Below are 11130 nucleotides of genomic sequence, written 5' to 3'. Positions count from 1 at the left end.
ACAGCACCTTACACAGTATTACATAGCTACACTGTACTATATTCACCCTGTGCATCAGACCCATATTAGCATGTCCCTGTATCGATGGTATGGATGACAGGGATGTGGCACAGGTATCATCATATGCACAGGGTGTGGTGTGGGTTTGCCAGAGGCCTAGGCTGAGCCATATGATTGACATCATGCGTGTGTGTTTGGAGGGGTATGGGTGTGCAGAGGTGCTGTGTGTGTCTGGAAGTGACCTGCCTGTGAAACAGATGTGTGTGTGTTTGTATGCATACAGTCATGCCATGTGGCTGCCCTACACAGGGGTATGTTAGACAGCTGTGGATCATACATGACAGGGTGTCCCGTTCACCGTCTTCAGCCATGGACATGTGAACTGGTCCTGCCAATGGTCTCACTGGCACCACCAGTCCCAAGGCCAGATGCAGCACTGCTTCCTGATGGTAACTGCTGTCTGCTGGATCTGTGTCCCTGATGGGACCAGCCAGGACCACGTGCCTATGGCCTACTCCATTGTGATGTGAACAGCAACCCTTCTTTGGTAGTGCTGGTGTCACTGCCACTATGGGAGTTGAAGGTGCACAGTCCCATAGACTCTCAGCTGATGTTAGTGCTGACCTACGTCTATGTGACCAATGCCCATCTCCCACCACATGATCTAGCACAGACATGCCATGGTCAAGGATTGCCAAGGTCTCACCCAACCGTCTATTCATGACCTCAGCATTTTGGCGTGTGGCCTCAACAAGGTCATGTATGTTGCCACGTAAATCAAGAAGAGTTGCATCCAGCATCATGAGTATTTGTCTGGTGTTGCATTCACTATGCACCTGTGTATCTATGACAGCCCGAAAGATGCATCTGGTGACACCTGCTCTGGCACTTGTGACAGCAGCTTGATGAGCAGTAGTCCTCCTGCGATCACCCCTGTCCATTCGCCTGTGTGGGACCACCCCTGCACTCTGGCTATGGTCAGTGTCTACACTCACAACTGCCATAGTCACCACACTAGCCTGTTCCATACCACCACCTGCCAACTGTCTATCATCTGTTGCTGATGGGGATAGGGCCTGTGTGGGCATTGTGACTGTGTGCAGGGACATTGTGGATGACTGCAGGATGCCAAGCGATGGCACAGATTCAGCCACTGACAACCCCACCTGTGCCTGACTATGGCCATCATCATTGCCAGAGTCTGCAGAGACACTGACATCATATTCTGAGTGAGAGGGACCACAACCACAGTGTACACCTGTGGGGGGAAGACAAAATATGTAAATTAACACCTGCACTATAATGTTTGCAGCTACACACACACATGTCAACACACACACACACACACACACACACACACACACACACACACACACACACACACACACACACACACACATGAGGTGGCAAACAGGCATTACACATACATCATAACAGCCAACTGGTAATATTCACAACACAGTCAAACCACTACATACACACCCTGGACCGGCCATCAACATCATGCAGTGCAGCCCTTTCAACTTAATGTTACTACTTATATACACCTATGTGATACGTGAATAGTGTTAGTAGGTGATGGGCCTTCAAGTAGCACACACTGCACCCATATACACATAATTGCTGTTCACCTGTATAGTACAGTGGCAACTCCTACCGAACATACCTCTCAACTGTGCAGATTGTCTCTGAATGTTTACATGTGTGGCTCATATTTCTGGTCTGTTCATCATAAACCTGTGTTTGTCTGACACATTACTGGGATGATATGAGGACTGGTGTCACTAATTAGTGACATATTTTAAGTTTCACATTTCAAAACCTGCAGTACATTTATGTTACAACAGAACCGGATACACTAACAACTTTTTAAACTTGCAGTGGATATTATAAATGTAGACAACCCTGTTATCATGACAGGTTTGTCTGATATATAATGTGAGACCACAGAAATCATGTGGCAGCATTTCACACTGTTAATGTGACCTATAACCTGTACAATCCAATTGAAGAACAAACACATCAGTTAGGGGTAACATGTAGAAGTTGAAATAAGTACAATAGGCTGGTTGCATGACTGTGCACACCCTTAAACTAATACTTTGTTAAAGCACCTTTTGATCTCATAACAGCAGGAAGGTGTGTATAAGCATGGCACATCTCGACTTAGCAATATTTGTACAGTCTCCCTTGCAGTAGCCCTCAAACTCTGTCAGATTGCGAGGGCATCTCTTCTGCACAGCCCTCTTCAGGGCACCCTGCAGATTTTCTATTGGATGTAGGTGTGGACTGTAGATGGGCCATTCTAAAATGTTGATTGTCTTCTTGTGAAGACATTCTTTTTTGGATTTTGATGTATGGTTTGGGTCATTGTCATGTGGAAAGGTAAAATTCCTCTCCATCCACATTTTTCTAGCAGACACATGAAGATTTTGGGCCAAAAGAGACTGGTATTTGGAACTATTCCTAACCCCCTCCACCTTCATTAAAGGCCCACTATCAGCTTATGAACAGCAACCCCAAAGCAGGACACTGCCATCACCATGCTTCACCAAGGGGATGGTGTTCTTTTGGTGATGCACAGTGCTGTTATTGCACCAAACAAACCTTTTGGTATTGTGTCCAAAAAGTGCAAGCTTGGTCTCATTACACCATAACAGATTTCCCACATGTTTTTGGGAGACCTGATGTATTTTTCTTGAGAAATTTGCCAGACCTGGATGTTGTTCTGTGTGAGAAAAGGCTTCCATCTTCCAACCTTACCCCATAGGCCAGACATGTGCAGAATACGGGAGATTCTTGTCACATGTAGTACATGACTGGTACTTGTCAGATATTCCTGCAAAACTCCTGTAGTGTTGCTGTAGCTCTCCTGGCAGCCTCCCTGACCAGATTGGGTCTTGTCTGTTCCACACATTTGGAGGGATGTTCAATTCTTTGCAATGTCACTGTTTCCTCATATTTCACCACCATTTGATGACTGTCTTCACTGTGTTCCATGGTATATGCAATGCTGTGGAAATGTGTGTGCACCCTCCTCTGGGCTGATACCTTTCACAAATGAGATCCCTTTGCTGCTTCATAAGCTGTAGGTGAACTATGGCTGTTGCTATAGCAGGCAAATGAGTAAATGTTAGAATAATCCAATCAAGGATTTTCTGTAGTTGATGGCAGGTGTGTACCCAAGAAGATGTAATGCTGTAATTATATTGAAAGCTGCTTCAACACAGTATCAGCTTCAGCCTGTGCACACATATGCATCTAGCTTCTTGTATGTTTTTTATGTGTCATAATTGTTCCCCTAACAGATTTGTTTGTTTTACAATTGAATTGTACAGATTATAGGTCACATGAAAGGTTGGAAGGGTTCAGAAATGTTTTATTGTGCTGTCATTTTTGCATATCACAAATAAGTGGCATTCTAACAGGTGTGTGTACACCTTTTATATGCACTGTATAACACTATTTTATAAAAAATACGTCCCTAGTTTTGGGCCTTTGTCCCCTCATTTTGTCAGTCTTTGTCCAGATTTCTTGCAATGACAGGTTGTGGGGTATGTTATAAATATGTGACATCTCCTGCAAATAGGCCCCTCTGATGACCATTGTGATGCAATGCAGTTAACCTCACCACAAGTGAACGGGCAGATATTGCAAAATGGCTGAGAGCAAAAGTTGTGTGCATGGTCACATGCATGAGCTTAACATGCCTGGGGTACTGGTGAGCCACAACAGGAAAATCCCATACTCACCAGCTTCAAGCTGCTGTCCCACATCCAGACCAGAGGTGCCTATGTAGTTATGGGGGAGAGGTATTGTCAGCAGACTGACATTTGGCATTGGTACAAGATGAATTCTAATTTTCTGCACATGTACAGTACAAGCTCTGATAGCACACAATTTGCTGTCCTTCACCATAGATGTGCACTTGTATGCATTACTAAATCTCACCCACAAATGCAGTTTGAACTGACATATGCATCTAGATACTCTATAGAAGACGTTATGACTGCTATATGATTAAACTGATGTGCACCGTGGCCTTACCTGGACGCTCCTTGCCTGTTGGCTGGGTGCCACCTATCTCCATGACTTGTGTTTCTTGTGTTGGTTGTTGTGTGGGGGTTGACCCAAGGTTGACAAGGAGTTCCTATGTCACCATAAGTGGGGCCTGTGTGGCTGGACCCTCACCTGTAGCAGCACAGTCCCTGGTCATGGCAGCAGCCCTTTGCCAGGCACGACATATCAGGTCAGTCACCCGATGCCTGACCTGATCATATGTGTGGCCAATGTGGCCCAAGGTGTTAACTCTGTGGACAAGGTCATCCTACAGGGCAGTTTGGTCCCACAGATTTTGTCAGCTACGGCCGAACAGCAGCCCATGATGCTGGATTATGGCATCGGTGATGACTGCATTCTCATCTGCAGTATATGCTGCCTGATGCTGCATGCCATCTGGAAGACATGAACAGGGAAACACATCACAGGACCTCAGACATTTCCCAGAGTTATTTACAGAGCCAGCACATTAACATTGCCTATCATTAGCTACCACTTACAACCACATCATACCCCTGTCATCTATCAGCATAGTATGAACCTGCATTGCACTCCCGGTCCTGATGTGTCATGTTCCCCCACAATGAGGGCCAGAACATTGCATAAACCACCATTCATAATTAACGTTTGTGTAGAGGGATGACAATGGCTGTCTTCCTTGCAGAGGGGATGTCAAAGGTGCTCAGACTTTGCTTGCATACAGTGTGTAATGGAGCTAGAAGCATATGCTTGAGTTCATGTAGGATGCAGACAGAAATGTTATCAGGTCCCATGGAGACTTGCTTTTATTGTCTTTGATTAGGCAGTATGAATCTGATCTTTGATGATGAGGGGAGAGGTGTGAGTGCTGTGCATATCCACCTATACTGATGGTGAGCCAGGGGGATGGTGTTTGCCCTAAACCTGTCTGCAGCAGGATAGCTATAGCTATGGTGTGTGTGTATATGGTGTGATTGACCACCATTACAGGATGGGTTGGTTTGTTGACTCTGAGATTGCAGACATATGTGAAGATGGCCTTGTGATTGCCCTTGGTGGATGTGTCCAATTTGTACTCATAGTTAGCCTTACAGTAATCCACCTGTGACCTTATATGCTCTTTCAGACAAAGGTTGACTTGCTGCCAAGTTGATGCCTGCTCCTACTTTGCCCTGTACAGCCAAAATAGCAACCGATTATGTGGTTTGTGCATTGCTGCTGTCCAGCAAAGGGGATTACTCTACCTTAGTGGAGACAGGTTTTACAAGTAAGGTATTGCTGAGTCCTTACAGCTATGTAGATGGTCATACAGCTGTTTGTAGTCGTCACAGACACAAGGTCATGACATATTTGGACACCTCTCCAATTTCAACCTGATAATCATGCTTATTCTAGTACCCATGTCTGTGTCAAGGCAATGCAACAACCAGTAGCTGTAGAAATCTAACTCTGTTGGATGCACAGGAACTATGATTACACACTTGTACAAAATGTGCAGCTTACTTACCAGATGTTTTGCATCCCATGTCTGTTGTTATGAGTCAGCCAGGTACACCTACTCATACAGGGTTCCTATCAGTTTGTCGAAACTTCAGCAGTTTGAGCACCATATGTTTGAACTGTGAAGTTTGAAAACTGATTATCGCGAAGCCACGGAACACTGAATTCTTTCCCAGGGAAAGAATTCGGTGGGCCGTTTCTGTGGCTTCTTGATTTTCAGCACTGTGGTGGAAATTTACAGAACGGGTTCAGGTAAGTGTGCGATTGTGTGGATGTTAGGGTTAGGGAGCTGGTTAGGTGAGTTAGGGTTAGGGCGTGGGTGAGGTGGGTGTACGATAGTTACAGACTTAGGGTTGGGGCAGGATAAGTGAGTTAAGGTTAGGGCGCAGGTCAGGTGAGTGTGCGATAGTGACAGACCTTAGGGTTAGGGTTTGGGTTAAGGTAAGTGGATAGATAGTAGTGTATGTACAATTTAGTGTAGGGTTAGACGTAGGATTTTCTGTGTATGTGTGTGGATTGCTATTTTCTTGGTGTTCTTGTGTTGTGTGTGTGTTTCTTGGAACAGCGATTTTTTCCCTGGGAAAAAAAATCTCTGTTTTAAACCTTCGATGCTTTTGCACTTCGAGGTTAGAAGTTCGAACATATGGTGTTTGATCTTCTGCTGTTTCGACGAAGTGATATAGACCCCTCATACATACATGGGAACAGGTAATACCCGATATACATTTTTGTTCTATGTCAGTATGGCACACTGTATTGACACTTGCTACTCGGTCATTCCTCTCAACCTGTTAGAGCAGGACATCTGGAGGATGCCACACATACATGGGGGTGATGGGACAAAATTAGTGGCACTTTCTTAATATTTCTGTAACACACAAGTCATTTGATAGCACAGTAGCCTTTGCATTCACAGACATACCTGGAGGATGCCCTACGGCATGAAGAGAGGAGAAAGGCTAGGAGTGTGGTAGTGAGAGTAGGAACTTTTAATGTTGTCAGTATGACTGATATGGGGACAGAGCTAGCTGAAATGATGGACAGAAGGAAGGTTGATATACTGTGTGTGCAAGAGACCAGATAGAAGGGGGTACGGCTAGGTGTATCAGAGGTGGGTCCAAATAGTTCTATCATGGTGTAGATGGGAGGAGAAATGGTGCAGGGGTTATCCTGAAGGAAAAGTATGCCAAGAGTGTTTTTGGAGGTGAAAAGAGTGTTAGATAGAGTGATGTTTATGAAGCTGGAAATTGATGGTGTAACAATGAATGTTGTTAGTGTATATGCTCTGCAAGCTGGGGGTGAGATGGATGAGAAAGAAAAAATTTGGAGTGAGTTGGATGAAGTGGTTATGACTGTACCCAAGAATGAGAGAGTGGTGATTGGAGCAGATTTCAATGGGCATGTTGCTGAAGGGAACAGAGGCGATGCAGACGTGATGGGTAGGTATGGTGTTAGGCAAAGGAATGCAGAAGGTGAGATGGTGGTGTATTTTGCAAAAACGATGGACATGGCTGTGGTGAATACATATTTTAACAAGATAGAGGAGCATAGGGTGACATACAAGAGTGGAGGAAGATGCACACAGGTGGATTATATCCTATGCAAGAGGGCCAGTTTGAAGGAGATTGGAGACTATAAAGTGGAGACAGCTGAAAGTGCAGTTAGGCAGCATAGAATGCTGGTCTGTGGGATGATGTTGGTGATCAAGAAGAGGAGGAGGAGTGTGAGGGCACCACCAAGGATCAAATCCTGGAAACTGAAAAAGGGTGATTATGAGGTTGAGTTCAGGGAAGAGTTAAGACAGGCACTGGGTGGCAATTAAGAGTTACCGAATATTTGGATAACTACAGCAGAGCTAGTAAGGCGGATGACTAGAAAGGTGCTTGGTATGACATGTGGACAGAGGAAGGAGGACAAGGAGACCTAGTGGTGAAATGAGGAAGTACAGCAGAGTATACAGAGGAAGAGGTTGGCGAAGAAGAAGTGGGATTGTCAGAGAGATGAAGAAAGTAGACAGGAGTATATGGAGATGAGTAGTATGGCAAAGAGAGAGAGGTGGCAAAGGCTAAGGATGAGGCATATAAAGAGTTGTATGAAAGGCTTAGCACTAAGGATGGAGAAAAGGACCTGTACCGACTGGCTAGACAGAGTGACTGAGCTAGGAAAGATGTGCAGTAGGTAAGGGTGATAAAGGATAATGAGGGAAACATACTCACAAGTGAGGAGAGTGTGTTGAGCAGATGGAAAGAGTACTTTGAGGGGCTGATGAATGAAGAGAATGAGAGGGAGAGAAGGTTGGATGATGTGTGGATAGTGAATCATGAAGTGCAGTGGATTAGCAAGGAGGAAGTAAGGATAGCTATGAAGAGGATGAAGAATGGAAAGGCTTTTGGTCCCGATGACATACCTGTGGGAGCATGGAGGTGTTTAGGTGAAATGGCAGTGGAGTTTTTAACTAGATTGTTTAATGAAATCTTGGAAAGTGAGAGGATGCCTGAGGAATGGAGAAAACGTGTTTTGGTACCAATTTTTAAGAATAAGGGTGATGTGCAGAGCTGTAGTAACCACAGAGGGATTAAACTGATCAGTCACAGCATGAAGTTATGGGAGAGAGTAGTGGAAGCTAGGTTAAGAAGGGAAGTGATGATTAGTGAACAGCAGTATGGTTTCATGCCAGGAAAGAGCACTACAGATGTGATGTTTGCTATGAGAGTGTTGATGGAGAAGTACAGAGAAGGTCAGAAGGAGTTGCATTGTGTCTTTGTGGATTTAGAGAAAGCATATGACAGGGTGCCTAGAGAGGAGTTGTAGTATTGTATGAGGAAGTCGGGAGTGTCAGAGAAGTATGTAAGAGTGGTACAGGATATGTACGAGGGTAGTGTGACAGCGGTGAGGTCTGCAGTGGGAGTGACAGATGCGTTTAAGGTGGAGGTGGGATTGCATCAAGGATCAGCTCTGAGCCCTTTCTTATTTGCAATAGTGATGGACAGGTTGACAGACGAGATCAGACAGGAGTCCCCGTGGATTATGATGTTTGCAGATGATATTGTGATCTGTAGTGAGAGTAGGGAACAGGTGGAGGAGACCCTGGAGAGGTGGAGATATGCTCTAGAGAGAAGAGGAATGAAGTTCAGCAGGACTAAGACAGAATATATGTGTGTGAATAAGAGGGAGGATAGAGGAATGGTGAGGATGCAGGGAGCTGCCCTCACACTCATCCTCCTCTTCTTGATCACCAATGTCATCCTACAAACCACCATCCTATGCTGCCTAACTACACTTTCCCTTGCCACCACTTTACAGTCTCCAATCTCCTTCAGATTGGCCCTTCTACATAAGATATAATCCACCTGTGTGCATCTTCCTCCACTCTTGTATGTCACCCTATGCTCCTCCCTCTTGAAAAACTACGTATTCATCACAGCCATGTCCATCCTTTTCACAAAATCCACTACCATCTGACCTTCTGCATTCCTTTGCTTAACACCATACCTACCCATCACTTCCTCATCCCCTCTGTTCCCTTCACCAACATGCCCATTGAAATCTGCTCCAATCACCACTCTCTCTCCCTTGGGTACTGTCATCACCACTTCATCTAACTCACTCCAAAAATGTTCTTTCTTATCCATCGCACACCCAACTTGTGGAGCATATGCACTAACAACATTCATCATTAAACCATCAATTTCCAGCTTCATAAGCATCACTCTATCTGACACTCTTTTCACCCTTAGCATACTGTTCCTTCAGGATAATGTCTACGCCATTTCTCCTCCCATCCACACCATTTTATATATATATATATATATATATATATATATATATATATATATATATATATATATATATATATATATATATATATACTGCCTTTCCCTTACATATTACAGACTAGGGAATAACTACATCCTATCCCTCATAATTAAGTGGTGAATTGTAAGAAAGCTGATAAAACATCCAAAGAAAAATCATATGCATGAAAACCTTAACATTAGGGGAATATAGTCTCTCCATCCTATCATATTTAATAAGTGTTCCTCTCTGACGAACACAGACCACCTACCTGATAACAAGCATCCCAATTACCATCTCTCACAACACATAACTGAACTCACCTTTCAGGAATCCAAATACACCATTATACCCTCATACATCCTGCACTGCCTTAAACTCCTGCAACATTACCAATACACCCCGCTCACACTCATACTCAACTTCACCTTGATCACCCATTTTTAATACTACACAGCTATGTCACTTTTTTTCAATATCTTTCTCTTCACATTTACTTTCTACCTCTCTATCCTATTAAGACTATCCTCATTTCATACAATCCACCTACCTTCCCGACCTTCTCTCACTATATCAGCCAACTTTCACACCCTCCCCATTTATACTGCAATCTGTTCTAGTCTGTATCAAACTGATATAATCCTACAAAAGAAAGAGACCCTGCTCTCCACACAACAAAACCCTCCTTGCTACCATGTACATAAATACTCCAGCAACACCAAAAAAGCCCCTCCCTAGCAATTTCTCTACTCTCTGTAACCTAGTCCTTTGCAGTGATATACATCCTAACCCCGGCCCTTCCCCCCTTCTCATAATTCTCCCTACTCCACAAAATGCCTAAACTTCACCACTATTAATCTTCAAAGCATTTGGAACAAAATTCCGCAACTGCATGCATGGCTAAGTCAACATAAACCAGATTTTACTGCCATCACCGAAACATGGCTAAAACCATATATCAAAGATTCTGAGTTTCTACACCAAACTACTCCTGCCTCAAATCTGACAGACTCCACAAAAAAAGGTGGAGGTGTCACCTTACTGTTCCCAAGCACCTATATTGTTATTTCATATTCTAAACCAATTCGCTCCTTTCCCTCTGTAGACCTACTAGTTACCTTTCTCAAATTCAATAACTGCAAAAGCCTTTGCATCATAGTCATATACATCCCCCAAGGCGACAACCCTATAATTCTTGAAGACATTCTAGCCTGGACAAGCAATAACATGAAAAATGAAACTATCATTCTAGGTGACATTAATATCAACTGGCTAGACATCTCCCATAAAACCCCTCTACAAATATCAGCCTTCACATTTACTCCCAACTAATCTCTGATATTACCAGACCTGGCAATAACAGAAACAAAGGCTCCACTTTGGACTTGATCCTGGTTTCTGATCCTGATAAAATCTCTTCCTCTGGCACTCTCCCTGACAGTATTAGTGACCACTCTCCAGCATTCATAACCCATAAGCCCACCTCTATACCTAACAATCACCAATTTAGAAATACCAGAAATCTATCCCACTTCTCCCAAAATACCCTCAATGACATCCTGCAGATAACAAACTGGAACCCACTAACATTTATTCCACTTAATGAATTTGTAGAATTCTTTAATTCCACTTTCCTCAGGACTCTAAAATAGTCTTGCCCCTCTCAGACTAAAGAGAGTCAAAGCAAAACATGCCTGCTGGCTCGCAAAGATCACAAAGCATGTCATGTCCTCTAGGGACAAAGCCTGGAAAACTTGGCCAAAAAACAAAACTCCTACCAATCTCATAGAATATAAA

The sequence above is a fragment of the Protopterus annectens genome, chromosome 3.part1 (assembly GCF_019279795.1).
Source record: "Protopterus annectens isolate FY-2018-M chromosome 3.part1, PAN1.0, whole genome shotgun sequence".
NCBI classification, from domain to species: domain Eukaryota; kingdom Metazoa; phylum Chordata; order Ceratodontiformes; family Protopteridae; genus Protopterus; species Protopterus annectens.
The sequence above is the reverse complement of the archived record's forward strand: the minus strand, read 5'-3'. Positions refer to the sequence as shown.